We start from the raw sequence: 18292 nt of genomic DNA, 5'->3' as shown, positions 1-18292 counted from the left end.
CGTTTGACTCGATCATCCCGCAGGCACATCTGTGACGGCAGGAGCATCGCGTACATGTTAACGGTTCATAAACAGGTGACTGACACACAGACTCTGCATGCACACAGCGGTCAGTATACTCTGTGCTCTCATTAAAAGCTGCACTAATATCAGATGGACTTTTTCTGTTCTATGTGTGGGAAACACTACTATGGGTGTTACGTGAGCATTGGGAGAAGTAAAAATAAAAATAAAACGTGTGTGTTTATACTAGTCTGCGGTAGCTTGCTCACGTAAGTTAGCGTGTTCTAGAATGACAGCTGCTCTGTTGCGAGTGCAGCGAGTAGCGTGTAACGTGTTTTTGACAGCAGTAGAAATTCTGCGTAGAAAGTAATTAGTCTCATCCATCTGGACTGTGAATCTCAAGAGGGCTATATTGTATACATTGTGGGCTTGTGGATCCTACTGGCACACCGGGCCAGTTAAATGCTTTATCTACTGGCCCAGGGCTGAAAAACATAGCGTCGGGCCACCGGGCCAGTGCTAAATCTGCTTTGTTTTTTAAGCTTTTACCATTGCCAAGTATTCTTCATTCAAAAATTATAAATGTTTCCAATGTAACAGTCTGTTTAAAAGATACAGAACCTGTTCAATTTGCTGGATTTTCAAGTTTTTTTCATTTGTAAACTAAATAATTACATGGGAATGGAGTGGGGGTTGATGGCAACTAAGGCTAGATTGTAAGCTGCACTGGCATGCAAATGTCTGTTTATCGAGATTAATAGGCTCTTTGCACAAGTGGAGCAACGAACTTCCGGTTTCGCCGCATATCTGCATACTAGTTTCTGGTTTACTTCTCGTCTCAGTCAGTTCTCAGGTACCGCCACTGATCTCAGAAACACTAGGATGAGTGCTGCACGGAGAAAAAAAAAAGAAATTCAATGTACGTGATTCTTTCAAACTACAAAGGGGTGTAGGTGGCTCTAATGAACACTGCTGTGTACTACTTTGCTCAGCTTCCAGTCGGTATAACAGCAGTTTGAGCTTCCACTGCTTCCCCAAAATCACCAGCCTTCCCGCGCAGTGGCTACACAAAATTAACAGGATTGGATTTTCGGTGACAAACCATACGAAGGTATGCAGTCGACGTTTCAAGGATAATGAAATAATCAATACTGCTAAGGGTTGGCAGGTGCTAGCACCAAGCTCCGTCCCATCATTGTTCGAATGGAACAACTATGCTTCCAACGAGACAGGGGCCGGTGTTTGGGAGCGCCAACCTCGACCATCAACTTCGGAACCTGGGTCGGAGCCTGAGGAGGATATTGAACAGAATGAACAATCCGTCCCGATGGTCGTGGACCATGACTACGGGGCCAGCAGGACTGTGTGTGTGGACCGGGAGCATTATGAAGATATGTTGAGAGAAATCGAGGCGCTGAGACTGCAGCTCCACACATATCTTCAAAGCTCATTTGGACTCCAGCGGTTTGCTTCATAACCAGAAGACATCCGATTTTACAACAGGTAAAAAAAATCTTTAACAAACCCATTAAGCTAACAATAGTTTTAGAATCAACATCTAGTCTAACTGATTGCATTACGTTATGGATGTACCCTCTCAGACCATTGCATACTGTATAGGATTATTAAAAAAATGATAATAATAACTTAGAGATATAGCGCCTTTCAAGGGACCCCAGATCTATTTATCTATCTATCTATCTATGCATATGTGTGTGTGTGTATTTATTTATTTATGTATTTATATATAGATTCCCGTCATATGATCATCTGATGGCATTTTGGAACCTGATCAAGGACGCATGAGCCAAAATGGTTAGGGTAAGGAAAACAAAGAAAAACTGCTACTAGCAACAACTGAAAGCCCTGTAACCAGACAAACTGTAAGTCCCACACAAATACTCACACACACACGCACACACACACACACACACACACACACTGTATGTAGCATGAAAAGGATTCACAATCAACACTCATTAAACATTTATTTCCTCCAGAAACTGTTGCCAATTGATGAGCTCTTCCTTGTCCTATCGTACCTGTCCACTGGATGTACCCAGAGGGAGCTTGGCCATAGATTTAACATTCACCGGGCAACAGTCCGCCGAATAATTGTAACCTCGGCCAACTTCCTCTACAGCCTACTGGACTCGGTCTGTATATGGATGTCTCCTGCAGCTGTGAAGGTCAGTTCCACGTGATTTTGATGGGATCTACAGCAACACACAAGTAATCCTTGACTGCTAAGATGTCAAACACCTTCATCCCTGCTCCTTCAGAGTGGAGTTTTCTCCACTTACAAGTCCCACTGCACCTTCAAGACCATGGTGGGCATGTCCCCTCAGGGAGCCCTGACTTTTGTGTCAGCACTCTTTGAGGGTTCCATGAGTGACAAAGAGGTGTTTCGGCAGTCGGGGATTACATCACTCTTAACACCTGACATGGCCATCATGGTTGACAAGGGATTCTTAGTAGATGACCTCGTACCTGGGAGTGTTCATCGTCCTGCCTTCCTCTCCAAGAGGACCCAAATGTCAGAGGTGGACGTCCTGAAGACGCAGTCCATTGCCCGTTTAAGGGTCCACGTGGAGAGGATCATTAGATGACTTACAGAGAATAAACTCTTTGATACCATTATCCCTCTCTCCATCTCAGGGAGCATAAATCAGATTTTCGCAGTCGCATGTCTCCTCTCAAATTACCAAAATGGACCTCTGGTCAAGAGATGGAGAGATCAAATTTGAAATTGTAGCTAGAGATGCAACTATGGTTCAAACTAATGATCATTAGGGCCGGAGCACTTACATTGAATTTAAGGAATTATTATTTTTCTTTCAAATGAATTGTATTTTTGAGAGGCTTAACATTAAGCAGTTGTAACTTCCATGTACATAGCCAGATCATCAAACTGGTGGTTTAACTGGTGAATTGTCTTGATATAGGCTAATTTGTTTTCTGAATGTGTTTCATGAGAGCTTGAAGGTACAAGTTAATAAATAATCAAACCATCACAATCATGGTCATGAAAATTAAGTAACTGTTGCCATTGTTAAGTTGTACAGTTGTCATTATTGAAGGGAGAGTTCATAAACAATATTTTTGTCCTTAGCCAAGTGATTGTACCGTTCAGATTGTTCTGGTATGATTTGCCTGTTTTGAGATATCTGCCCCAGCTCCAACAGTGGAGCTGAATGGCACTCTGCCTGTGGGGAGATGGTAGATACTGTATCTCAAACTAAGTAAATCACACCAAAATAATCTGGATGGATAGATAACACTCAGGGTAAAGGGGATTTTATTTACGTTTTTGGTTCTAAAACGGCAGTTAAAATGGCAGTCTTACCTTAATTTTAATATAAACAAAGCAGGAGTCACTAAGCCAATTTACACTCGTTGTGTTAACTTAGTGGGAAGGTCGTATTATTTATCGTGAAAAACATCTTACTGTTTCCAGTGAAAGTAAAAAAGATGCATGTTATACTTTTACATATTTATTTATAAATATATACTCATTTTATACAGCTTTATTATATTTACAAATAGCATACAATATCTCATTGGATATTATCTCAATATTGAAACCTTACAGACATTTCTGCATGTAGACATGTCTACTTTCTGTCTGATCACCTCCAGCACATCACTGTCTCTGTATATTCTTTGAATTAGCATGTCTTCCTCGGCTGAGATTACAAAATCACACCAATTCATGCCAGTTATTAGCATCCCCCCTGCACTTGCCAGTAGTAAGGATGTGTTTGTTTTAATTCCAATTTGTCTGACTTCATTTTGAGATAAGGGCAGTCAACATAGCTCTTAACGTTCAGGCACTTCATTTCAATCAGACCAAACTGACATGGCTCTGAGGGGTCAAAGATTAACACATGTGGAGATGCCCCAAACCAAGGGGCGTCGGGATGGATTACAAATCCACAGGGGTAATGGTTGACCCTCTTCACCTTGCAATACTCCCAGACAGCATCTGCCTCCATATCAAGCCCCCTCTTCATAGCTGCTGTCTGACAGGTCCCTCGCAGTATCTGGTCAGTCAGACCTTCCTCAGAGTCCCTGCTGATGTGGCAGATCTCCCTGAAACATGAAGCAGTCAGCCTAGGCCTCCTTAGCTGATGCCACTCACTACTTGGACTTTGTGCTCTGGTAGCACACTCACATTTGTGTGCTATATCCCAGGTGACCTCAAGACTTCGAAGGTGCAGCTGTTGTGGTTCAGTACATATAAACATGCAACTGGCTGGCTGCAGTTTGTAATTCTGAAGAGGTAGAGATGGAGGTGTTGGGGCAGCATGGAAGAACAGGTCATTTTTTGCTGTTGCTGCTACTGGTGGAACAATGGACTTCCGGCTTGAACCTTGCCAAGGAGAGTCAACCAGAGGAATTTCAGAGCTGATGGACATGCTGCATATCATTGGCGCCTCAGCTGCAGATAAATCTTTATACACCTCTGTCACCTGAAGGACAGAAAGATCAGGGAGATCCCCATGGAGGCCCTTGTAGAGTAAAAGTTGCATACACATTTTCATTCAAACATTCATGTAAAATATTGTAATGAATCTACAAGATTCAGCTTTTACCTTACACCCTCTGTATATCCTCTACACTTTGGTAATGCAGACAGCACAGCCATCTTATCCACAGGGCCTGGCTTTATACCCTAATAGATTTTGCAGGATATGGTTTGAAAAAAATACCACTAACAGGTGTGTGTGTGTGTGTGTGTGCGTGTGTGCGTGTGTGCGCGCGTGTGTGTGTAGTGCAACAGGTCTCTATGCCTTTCATCTTGACTTACCAAAGTTCTGGGCTTGTGCCATTGCTGTTCTCCCTCAGTGCAGCTAAGTACAGGTGGGACCTCTGGCACCTTCAGCTGTGAGTAATGGGCTGACTTGAACAGCAAAGCAACACAGTGGTTGCATAATGCTATTCCAGCCGCAACTGTTATGCATCATTTCCACAGGACTGGAATCTTTCAGTACCACCTGAAAAAGTACATGTTATAATAAATACTTGTATTTTAACTTTATGTAGCTTGTTTCATTGTTCAGACATTCCTTTATGACCCAATCTTGGTTTTTAAATCATGTCTACTTCTCATAGTGTTCTGGAACCACAGATCAAATGTTATGTACTCCTACATGTTAAGATAATGTTGATTAATATGTCAATTTCACTAGATCAGGATCTATGTGTTTTCATTTGAATCGTGGTAAATGTACTTGTGTAGTGCTTTTCTAGTCTTTGCGACCACTCAAAGCTGATTTTACACTACATGTCACATGTAGCCTGAGGGAGCTGGGGATTGAACCTCCGACTTTCCGATTGAAAGACGACCGACTCTACCACTGAGCCACAGCCGCCCCCCATGACAATCTGATACTTTTAACCAGATTGCCAGACCATAAATGAATGACTAAGCTGTTATAAAACATAGCTAATAACACCAGTGAGTAGGGCTGAACAATTAATTTAATTTTTATCAAACAGCAATTGCAAGAGGTACAATATTTGTCTTAAGCAAATGTGTGTCAAAATTCTTCAGAAACGCCAAATGCGCCGTATATGCCTAAGATTATTCCTGCAGCCTATAGCTCTATGGCTTTTGAGCTTGTGCCCTCAATTTGCATCTGAGGAGCAGAGGGGGTTGCATTCCCATGTGTCCTGTGCAGGCGTTACGCACCTACATAGACCGCACTCAGAGTGTGGGTTTATGTGACTAGCTGTTTTGCTAATCTGGCCAGGGGCAAAGCCCTGTCTAAACAGAGCCTTTCTCACTGGATTGTGGAGGCTATCTCTTCGGCTTACAACAATGGAGGTCCATTGCCTCATGGTGTGAGGGGACATTCAACCAGGGGCATAGCAACTTCATGGGCTTTATTTAAAGAGGTATCTGTGAGAGATATCTGTGCTGCAGCCAGTCTTTACTGCACACTTTTGTTCGGTTTTCCCATTTGAATGTGACAGCCCCTTCGGTGGCTCATTCTGTCCTTTCTGCTGGGTCTACGATGCACAAGAGTGGTGTTTTGTTTTAGCTGGTGTCTTTTCTGAAATGCAGTAGTGTTACCTGAAATGCTGTAGTGATTTACACTTCAGGGCCACCGTAGATATCAGATAATTTACTAATAGAGCTTAAGGTGATAGGGATCTAATATTTAGCAAACGTTATATTTTTTTTGGCACAACTGCAGTTTGTTTTAATTTTAATTAGACTTGTATGATTTACCCTTTTTTTATTTAAATTTGAATGAATTGTATTAAAGGGTCTGGGTCGGGGGGCAGCATTGTGAATTGTAGGACTGTAGGACTGCAGCTCTGTCTCCTAGGGTTCGTTTCAGAAAGGAGGTTCAACAAACCTCAGTCTAACCCCGAGCTGTGGTTTGACTTACCCTGAGCTGACAGTCGCTGGCTTTTTGATTTCAGAACAGCTGATCTGAGTTCAATCAACCCCAAGTAAATTCAGCCGGCGCTAAGTGTGAGCACGCTGACTATAAAAAGCCAGCATTAATGGAGCCCCGATACCACGATTCACCATGGCAACGGTACACAAAAAGAGGTCCTCCTATGTCACACCAGTGGAGCCCGAAATCCTCACGCGGACGTACAGCGAAAATACGCGCATAAAGTAGCACGGCTGCTGCTGCAAAAGAGAGAGAAGTGACGTGGGAAGAAATTGCTGCTAACCTGAACGCGTAAGTTTGAAAGGGTCTATTTATTTATTATCATGACTGAAATGGAATAGAAGCTATAATTTATATTAATTTAGGAGCAATCCAGCGGTAGAAAAATTTACATGGAAGCAGTTAAAATAAAATACCAGAACATAATTCTAAGGTGCGGCTCAGGCAAAACAGGCTCATGGCTGAACCTCACTTCAATCATATTTTAAATATTAAACTAATGAAATATCATTCAGTGGCTGTTTTAATGTGCATTAGCTTTATCCTTAACATAATGCTGATTTCACATACATTATGTCCTCTGACCTAAATCCTGTTTAGTTGATTAAACTGAATTGTGTAAGTTTTTTTTTTTATATTTCCAATTATTAACGGCTGCTTTTGTATTTGTAGTAAATGAAGAGGACCAAATAAATGACTAATTTGTCTTATTTGAGTGCTCTCGGCAGTGGTGGTGGAAAATCTACAAATAATGACTTTGAAATGGATTTGTCTTTTGATTATTTTCTTAGAATTGTAAAAGACTTGCAAAGGGGTCAGAGCACCACATAGACGCAAACATTTTGACCATTTTGATCAACAATGAAATGACCTGAAGAATGCTGAAAGAAGTGTGAATATTTTAAAAGTAGAATGGAGTTTCTGAGTGAATGTATGAATGAGCTGTGAAGTCTTGAAAAAGGTTGAAATATGCTGAAAAAGGTTGAAAATGTTGAATTTCTGAACATTCCACCGTTCATTTGAAAGAGCAAAATGTCCGAGAAAAACGGGAATATCTCGGAAACGATGAATGATATGAATGAGAAAAGTCATAGCACACCGATCCCGAATGCGCTGAAAAGTAGAAAAATAAAGAATTCCGTGAATAGAAGAACATATGCTCATTCACACCAACTAAACATCTGACACACCAAACAAGACAAGGGGCAGAAGGAGAAGCCATTTAGATACATGAAGCTAACTGCTCAGCTAAAAGTATTCAGTTAAAACAATTTAGCGGATAAGTTGCTAAAGTGACAGCAAGAGTGCTTGATGATAACTAGTTTACATTTAAGTGTACAGAGGCTAAATAATCGCAGTGATGACAATTAAACCTAATTAATTGATTTAGCTCGAGCTCTATCGACAGCTAGAAACATCCATACAGTAAAAGAACAATGAGGACACGGTTTCTAAGGACACTGGATTATGTTTTTTTGGTCCAAATTTCCTGCCAAGTTGTTTTTACACGGCTAGTTTTGCAGCAAAATCGCAAATGATAAAATTTAGTCTGCAGGTATTTATCACAGATTAAATCAAATCAATACATTCATTTGAAATCTATTTGGCCAAATACTAAGTTAATTCCTCATATTTTTCCTTAAGTGAAAGTATCTGACCTAAGTGCAGTTCCTGACTATACTACTCAAATCATGTGCATCATTGTGAAAGAGTTGTACTCTGTGTAGTTGTTACATTAGAAATAAACAGGTGATAAAATTAATACATTAATTTACGTATTAACCCAATAATTTCTTGCACCAGTCCTCTCTTGCCTTTTTGCAGCAGCAGTGTTGTTTTTACTGTAATAACTTAATTTTTTTCATCATCGCACTGCATTTAAAGAGTCTGACTGAAGCAGACAGCCGATGATCACTGTTTTGTGCAGAAGAAGCGTGATTTTTTTTCTGTGAGTCCACATAGAGCCTGAAGCAGAAAGCCTGGGTAAACAGAGGAGCTTCATAACCACCTGTTAGCTCTAAAGGGTGCTTCAGGCTTTATGGAGACAGCTAGAATTCATTATTTAATTGCCAAGAATTTGATTATGATGTCTGAATGTTATATATGTTTTCTAGGCTAATTGTTTACTGTAAATATAGTTGGTGTGACAGCATTCGCAGCATATTTCTTTCTTTCATAAAAATGTTCAGCTCATTCCGGAATGGATCAGAATGACATTTGTCATTCATAACATTCATATATTCATATTTAAAAAATTCTCATCTGAAATTAATGCGCAGAATGTTCAAAATGTGCACATTTTACACTTTTTCCAATACTTCACGATTCTGCTCTCTTCATGATTTCTCTGAACCTTCTTGCTAACATCAAACAGTCCATAAAGCACCATATTTTTGATTTTTGTGTTAGGATTAAATGCGTAGAAATTACATCATTGCGAAGATTGACTGTCACCTACCGCTGCAAAAATGGGTGTTACTTAGTGCTAGGAAGCTCCACAAAGGAAGGAGCATCGCAGAGTAAGAACAAACTCTGTGCAGAGAGTTTATTGCTGTATTTGATCATCTGTTGCATCAGATCCTGCTATTTCTCTGAGCATTTTTCATAGACTTCAATTACTTTTGAGACCTTTCAACATAGTGTGTGAACAAGTTATCAGAATTATAAAACAAAATTGTATTTTCTGATACGTTGATGTTCTAACCGTATTTTAGCTGGTTGAAAAATGGTTGAATACGACTGGACTATGACTGGATATCAGCCTCACCAAAACCTCTCTGTCTCCCCCTCCCCTCTGAGTTCAGCAGCTACACTAAGCAATAACTTTAGCAAAGCTTTCTGTTCATCATAAACCATTTCTCCATAAAATATGATACAGTTTTCAAAATTGTGTAGGTTTATATGTACATGTTACAAAGCTATGTTTTTGCACAGTTGTCAGTAAGGCCCAGCCTTAGACACACTCTGCCCTGTGGTCTGATCAATGACTGATGATGGACGACGCGTCTCCATCTGCTCCCATTGCCAGAGATCGGTGAGTGAAGCGGCCGTAGCCACTTCCGCTAACCCAAACACACACTTAACTTACCTAAAAACAGCAAGGATCCCGCACGCCGGCATGTTTAACAGCAGAATAGCTTCTCTGTGTTGGTTTGAGGTTAACGTTCACAGGTATGGAAACTTCAATGACTGTAGTGATTGTTTTTGTTACGTTTCCACTTGGGGATCGTCCTCCGCTCTACTCACCCAGAACTGATTGGCTGCAGGAGCCGAATTTGTCAGCAGACCATCATTTTGACAGCATCAGATAACTCATTAAAAATAAATTTGTCAGAAAAATTAACACTTGTATGTGAATCACCATGATAATAACTAGCTATAATGACAGAAACCATGTTTGAGAAAAATTTATCGGGCGTGTATTTTGATTTTATAGTTTGACCCATGTCCCACCTGTTAACATGGAGGAGGCGGGCTTTATGACCTATACTGCAGCCAATGTTTTGGCTTCACTTTTAGGGAGCTGTCATGTCGTCCATCTTTTTATACAGTCTATCGGTATGTCCGAAACCACATACTATCATACCAATCATACAAACCGTGACGTAAAATTAAGTATGTCATGCGTTCCCATCTCATAGTATGCAATTTTGTGTATGCGAGAAATGCTCCGGATGTATACCAGATCGGCCCGGATATTTGAGTATGAGACGGGAGCTCACTGGATGTACTCAACCACCCCAAAATGCATTGCGGCTATTCAGCTTCTACTATGGCGGAGATGGACCGGAGATCAGACCGGACATACGTAAAAGATAAAGTCACGTGATACGGAGAAGAAGGCTCTGAGTATGATGCCAACGGCATCCTATTGACCAGGTTAGTAGGCAGTATGCAGTACATACTGTTTGATTATGTAGTAAGCAGCACGTTTGTATGTGGTTTCGGACACAGCATATCGGTCTGATCAACAAATTTAGTGAAGAAATAAAGTTGTTTCCGTTAGCGCCCCATTCAGGCGAGGAGCACATCCATTGTGTGACTGGATTTACAGCATTTTTCTTTTCAATCAAATTTCAAATCAAATTTTATTTGTATAGCATCAATTCTTAACCAAAGTTATCTCAAGACACTTTACAAAAAGAGCAGGTCTAAACCGTACTCCGTTACGTTATATTGTTTAGAGAAAGACCCAACATGAATAACCATGAGTAGCACTGAGCAACATATTGCACATTGGCAAGGAAAAACTTCCTTTTAACAGGCAGAAACCTCAAGCAGAACCAGACTCATGTTGAACAGCCATCTGCCTCGACTGGATGGGCAGAAAAATGGGATAGAATATGATGCAGGATAGAGACAGGCAGACAGAGAAACAACATATGTTCTTGTTACAACATTTGTTCTTGGTACATCAACAACAACAACAACAACAACAACAACTGATAATACATACTTATGGTTACAATGCCAATAATAATGGTATAAATTAGTAATATTAGCAAGAACAGCAGAGTAATGATAATAGGTTGATAACAATAAATGTAAAATTTTCAATTAAGGTCTATTATTACCATTAGCAGTTTTAAGTATGATAAAATGGGGGGAAACTCATAATATTATTTATAGCAGTTGGAGTCGAGCAGCTTTAAGATTAATTTAAATAATGATAATAACAGACAGACAGAGTCAAGCAGGTCCACGGTAGTAGGTGGTCTGCAGTAACGATCCCCATCCCCAACCTACAAGGGAGCTCAAATACCACCGGGAAGATGTATGCTTAGTAACGTTAATGGGGCAAGAATATTTTTAGTTAATAAGATGCATTTATTGCAGGCCAGAGTTCAACCCTTATTAAAAAAAACATGTCTGGATCCACTAACACCAAACAATTTCAGACCTATTTTAAAACTTCCTGTCCTTGGGGAAAGCAGTCCTCCAACAAATTATACCTTTCTTCAACAGCAATAACATCTTCAAAAAGATTTTTGGGAACACCACAACATCTTCCTTGTTGAGGGTCAGTAATTACCTCCTAGTAGCAACTGATGGTGGCCTTTCCAAATTTTTGGTCCTTTTAGGTCTCAGTGAAACCTTTGATACAGTGGACCACACAATACTAATTGACCATCTGCATCACTAGGTTGGGGTCTCTGGAACAGCCCTCAACTCACTTCAATCCTTCATGAAAGGCTGGACTTTTCCTGTTGCAGTTAACAACTCCTTCTCCAAACTTGCTCACTTCTCATGCAGAGTTCCCCAAGGCTTTGTCCTTGGGCTCCTCCTGTTTTCCATCTATATGCTTACATGTGGTAAAATTGGTCAGAAACATAATATCTCATTTAATTGTTATGCAGATGACACCCAGCTATACCTCCCCATTCAACCCAGTGACCAAACCAGACCCACTTCTTTTGCCAAATGTCTGGAGGATATAAAGGGATGGATGGCTAATAACTTTTTGCAACTTAATGAAAACAAGCACCATTGCCCAATCTCTCATTCATCTATCCGATCATATAAAACCTTACACAAAAAACCTTGGAATAATATCAACAGTAACCTGAAATTTGATCAGGATCATATCCAATATCAGGACATTCTTAACAGACAAAGATTTAGAAAAAGTCATCCATGCTTTTATATTCTCCAGATCTGACGACTGCAACTCTCTCTCCCCTACCACGACCAGGACTGCTTTTCAGAGTTTAAATATATTTACACTATTTACAAGATTTACAGAATTTCGCTGATGCTATCATCAACTTCTCTCAAAGACGCTGCAACACTACGGTCGGGTTGGGAGTGAAGGAAGAAGGTGGGGCGAAATCTACTTCCGCAGCTCAATTTTAAAACAGGCGCCATCAGTTTTCCCCCAATCACCGACAGCCATCTGCAACACAGCACAGAGAGAAAAAAACAGACAGAGAGAGACAACCACACCCACCCCAGGCAAGGAGTCAGAGGCACATCATTACACACATAAACAATACAATAGCTTAACTCATAATATGACTCAGTCATAACACTGTAGTTTGGTATCAACCAGGCCTCTATATTCATTGATTACTACTTGTTCAGAATGCTGCAGCCAGACTTCTATGTAGATGCAAAAAAAAGGGGAACACATTACACCCATACTAGCAGCCCTGCACTGGCTCCCCATTCAGCACCGAATCCTGTACAAGATACTGTTGTTTTTATTTAAAGCCCTTTATGGCCTCGCTCTATATTACAACTATATTTCAGAACTCATATCCCCATACAATACAGCTAGGCCCCTCAGATTGTCTGATCAAGGGCTATTAACCATCCCACGATCATGAAAAAAAACTTTTTGGGGGACAGGGCCTTCTCTGCAGCCGCACCAAGACTCTGGAATAGAATACATGTAACCCCGGACTTCCACTGGTTGCGTGTCCTTTGCACAACAGCTGCACTGCGATTTGACTCCGTGCTCCGCCGTCCGTCAACACCCATCGTCCTATAAAAACAATTACAAACACATGGAGTATTTTGTATGTACAGAGTATATGTAATGTAAATGGACTGTACTTATATAGCGCTTTTCTAGTCTTTGCGACCACTCAAAGCTGCTTTTACACTACATATCACATTCACCCATTCACACACTGATGGCAGAGGCTGCTACGTAAAGTGCCCAACTGTCAATCAGATATCACATTCATACAATTTGGGGTTCAGTGTCTTGCCCAAGGACACTTCGACATGTAGCCTGAGGGAGCTGGGGATCGAACCTCCGACCTTCCGGATTGAAAGACGACCGACTCTACCACTGAGCCACAGCCACCCCTGTGTACAGTGTATATGTACGGAGTATTTTATTTGGAAAATTAACTGGATGTTTTAACCCTCCTGTCGTGTTCGGGTCAAATCTGACCGATTTACAACTTTCATCAATCATAAACGCAGCGCAGCAGAGCAGGTGGAAGCACTCTCATTGACTAAAGTGAAACCTATCAGCTCCGCTGCTGTAACAGAGCAGAGACAGACCAACACGCATCTGGTGGAATTTAGCCTTCAGAATAGCAGAAACTCTTGACACTTTAAAAATGCCTCATGACTCACTTTTACTCCCTTGCCTTCCCTTGCATTTGATTACTAACATTATTTGCATTGTGTGTGTGTGTGTGTGTGTGTGTGTGTGTGCACTTTGCTACAAATCCTGTTTCTTTGAAGCGCTCTATAAATAAATTTGATCTTGATTTGACCTGACACGGTTAGACTGAAAGTAGAAACGGCGAAGCTGTGTTTGATATAAAGGAGCCGATGTGCAATGAAATATGCACACCTCATGTAGAAATATTAAAAGACTGGCGTGTTTTACTGTAATAGAGTGGATCTCTGTGGACTGATACGCTCCTAGCAGCCCCTCTCCTTGCTGCCCTCACGCTATGTGAAGCACTGCGGTGAAGCTAGCACTGCAGCAGTTGTTAAGGTAAAGTCCCCCCCCAAACGTTATGTTCACACATCCGCACCTCTAATAACTGTACATCAGTTAAAACAGATCACATTGTGTTGTGTCTTTTAACTGTAACTCTGCACAGGGATTTAGCAGAAGTAAAACTCTATTTTACACCATGATATTAAACTTTACGTCCACGGATCACTGCTGATCACGGACAAAGATGAAAACTAAGGACAATTTAACTACAATTTTATTTCACTTTAGTCAGTTTTGTAAACTCACAATACAGTTTCAGTTAGTAATATTTTTTCTGAAAGCCTCGTTTTTTTTTTTTATTTCAGTCAAGCAAATTTTTTCTTGACAATTTAGTTTTCATTATTTCGTTTGTTTTTGTTGCCACCTTTACACTGTGCCCTTCTAGCTTACCTTGGGCTATTGCTCCTCAAGCCATATCCCGTCTGTTTCAAATAGTCAAATATCACCATGCCCTTGCATTGTATTAGTTATTTTAGTGGCTATGATTTTTAGTATATTTAAGTCATGTTGTTGTAACCTTGAACTTTATCTCTGCTACTTTGTGTTTTTAAATATGATTTGCTAAGGTAACTGTCTGAAGCAATTAGTTTAATCATCCGATGTTTCATGTTTTCAGCAAAAATGGCAAAAATGGCTAAACAACAGCCAAAGTGAACCCTCATCTTTTAGAGTTCAACTGAAAATGAAGGTGGGGTAAGGTTCAGTGCAATGGGTGTTCAAACATCCTTCTTGACATTGGCACTTTAAGCAAGATTGGCCTTCTGTTCTTCAGGGACCTTGTGAGCAAACAGCAAACACTAAGCTCATAGCTTCATATCATGTCCCATGCGCACATTGTGAACATAAAGCTCTTTCTGATCATTATGGGAATATTGAGGAAGGATGGAGCAGGGTGTAAAATTATATAGTTTGTATAGTGTATAGCTGCAGGTAAACAGGCAGCAGTATTGACGGGCACAGCAGCTTATTTTTCTGTCTGTGGTTTGAATGCTGTTGTTACTGTGTGTTGATTTGGAGCAGCATTAGTTAAGAGACCTGTCAGCATGGAGACTCATTGACTGCTGTCAAGTATGCAGCTATGCTCCCCTAACCGCTCCGTTGCCTTCACACATGCACTGCAAAACTTCTTAGTGGCTTATGCAAATTGAAGACTATCTCTCACACACGGAATTCAATACACACAGCAGCAGCAAAATGGGGTTCAAATGCTATTTACAGCACTTGAGTTGTGAATTTTTCAAAAAAAACATAATCTCAGGGGTTAGCAGCCAATGACGATCAGGCAGGAAACGTGGATAGGATCCAGTCAACTGCAGCATGTTGATGCAAAGTGAAGACATCCTGAGAATGAAATGTTCCTTTCTCCCCTCTTTGCCAGTCAATCACATGCTGCAAAGCTTAGCAAATGTCAGAGGGGAATTCAAGAGGCTAATCTTCTGCATGTCCTGTCAGGAAAGAATGTGGGAAACTATTTATTTTTAAATCACCTACCAGTTAGTTTAAAAGCCCAGACTGAAAAAGGTGTTATAGTGCCAAGCAGGAGATATGCCAAGAGCTGCTAGTTCATGTTTATGAGAAAATGAGATCTGAGTTTTGGCATTCCACACATACTCAACAGGCTTTACAAAAGGTGCGGTTTATGTGGAGCTGAGTGGGAAGGGTTATTTTATGTTTTTAGAAAACAAAAACCAAAGTAAAGAAGTTAAATCCGTGTGTTATTAATCATAGTTGTCTTCCAGAACTACCATGTGTTTTGTGTCATGTGTTTTATGACTTTGTGCATTTGCAATTAAAATTTCATGACCCTTATAATTTCCATTAAATTTAAAGTTCAGCATCTGCTCTATCATGCACTCTTCATTACTCATGTAACACAATATCAACCACATTAGATTTTTTTGGTATAAAAAAAAAAGTAAAAAAATAAGATTAAGTAAACGTAAAATAAATGATATTATTTTAGAAGAGCAAAAACAGCTTAATGATGAAATCTGGCTCTTTTATAATAAACTGTATGAATCTAATTTCCAAAAAGTAGAATGTGACTTTACTGAGACAACATAAAAAGACTAAATGAGCAGGACATGGTAATACTAGACGATGATTATGTGATAGCAGAAATTGAAATTGCATTGAAGCAGATGAAAGATGGAAAATATCCTGGAATTGATGGATTAACATCTGAATTTTACAAAGACTTCTGGAAAGATATTAAAAACTGCTGCTTAAAGCATTGTCAGGGTTTGCGGTAAAACCAAAAAGGTGAGGACCCAGATGCAGACTTAGATACTTATTTATTTAAACAAAAAGGCAGAAAGCAAAACAAAAGGCTTACTCATATGAGAAATCCAAGGGGGGCAGGCAAACAAAATCCAAGGGTAAAAGGTCCAACAGAAGTAATCCAAATAAAACAGAAGGTGAAAAATCCAAGGAACACTGAGATCGCAGAGAATATAAGGATGCATGGACATGGACAGACGACAAAACTCCAGAGGAAGGACATAGGATGGACGACAACGAACTAGCACAGGGACAAGGGAAGACAAAGACTAAATACACTGGGCAGGTGAAACTAATTGGGCACAGGTGAAACAATCAAGGGGGCAGGTGAAAACAATAAGGGCAGGGCACATAATCAAACAGGCGGGAAAACACGCAAAGGCAGGAAGTAAAACAAGACAAAACATACATAGGGCAAGAACTACAAAATAAAACAGGAAACACTAAAAACCAAACTCAGGACTGTGATAGCAGAACTCAAGCAGAAAATCTCTAGACAATGAAACACAAATGAATTACATAACTAAACAAGACTAAATCAAGACAAGAACACAATATATTTAATACAAAATTAAACAATAAGAACTCATGACAAGCATTACATGAATGTATAGAAAAGGGATGTCTATCTCCTTAAACCAGGATTAATAGCTTTACTACCCAAACCTAATAAGGATTTAATTAGACTAAATAACAGGAGGCCAATAACTCTAAAATGTTTTATAATTAAATAAGCTATGTTTCTCTTAATCCAGGATTGAACCCAAGCATAGAGGTTTCCCGTGGGTTCAGAGTTGTCCGATATCGCCTAAACTCTTCATTTTATGCACACAGCTGATACCTTATTGTAAATCACCCTGAATTTAAAAGAATTTAAATTTTAGGTTATGAATTTCAAATTAGTCAATTTGCAGATGACACTGTTTTCTTCTTAAAGGACAAATCAGTAATTGCAAAAATCATTATGCATTATTTCTAATTTCTCCAGGGCATCAGGTTTAAAAGCAAGTTAATGTCTATGTATTCTTGTACAATCAAATGTCTCTTCCTGTAAAAAAAAAAAAAAAAACTCCCTCCCTCCACTCCCTGTATGTTTATTTATTTAGCCTTTATTTAGACAGGTAATCTCATTGAGACACGATGATTTTGCTCTCCAAATTAAAAAGGTCACCTCTATAATACAATTGTATGTGGAGAAATAAAACACATTATATGAAAAAATCACAGTGTAAAAAGGAGGTTAGCACACTTTGGAACACTTGACTCTGAAACAATGGTTGGAGTGTTTAAAATAAATTCAATAAAAGCATTTATATCACAGTCTGAGTCCATATGGTTTCATAGGGTTGGATTTTTTGTTCAAATTTGACTTTGAAGTTACAAAATTGCCACTGTATTAGCGCTGTTGTCTCACAACTAGAAGGTCCCCGGTTCAAACCCCGGTTTGGGCAAGGTGGGCTTTTCTGTGTGGAGTTTGCATGTTCTCCTCGTGCATGCGTGGGTTCCCTCCGGGGTCTCCGGCTTCCTCCCACAGTCCAAAGACATGCTTGCAAGGTTAATTGGTGACTCTAAATTGCCCATAGGTGTAGGTGTGAGTGCGAAAGGTTATCTGTCTCTATGTGTCGGCCCTGTGATTGACTGGCGACCAGTCCAGGGTGTACCCCGCCCTTCGCCTAATGACAGCTGGGAGAGGCTCCAGCCCCCCCGCGATCCTGAAAGGGATAAGCGGTATAGATAATGGATGGATGGATGGATATTTTTCCATAATATTACTCCACATTGCTCCACCTTGTGGAACAACAGAACAATTACAATTAATAAGACATCCTTATTCAATCAAAATGGGTATGACAAGAAAATCATTTTTGTTACTGACCTCATGATCATGGTCACTTTATACAAGAATACAACATTTTAAGGACAAATATGATTTACAAAGTTCTTACAAGAAACCTCAGCCATGAACTCCCAAAATACAGCAGGTTATTAAATGCCCGACCAGAGAGGAGAATGTTTTGGATCACTGTTACACCACAGTGAGTAGCGCTTATCACGCCCTCCCTCGTGCTGCACTGGGTCACTATGAACACGTCATGATCCATCTGATTCCTGCGTACAGGCAGAAGTTAAA

This window comes from Semicossyphus pulcher, unplaced genomic scaffold (genome assembly GCF_022749685.1).
Source record: "Semicossyphus pulcher isolate SPU_LCO1_2020_fin unplaced genomic scaffold, fSemPul1.0.p SCAF_1, whole genome shotgun sequence".
In the NCBI taxonomy this organism is placed as follows: domain Eukaryota; kingdom Metazoa; phylum Chordata; class Actinopteri; order Labriformes; family Labridae; genus Semicossyphus; species Semicossyphus pulcher.
Note: the sequence above shows the minus strand (reverse complement) of the source record.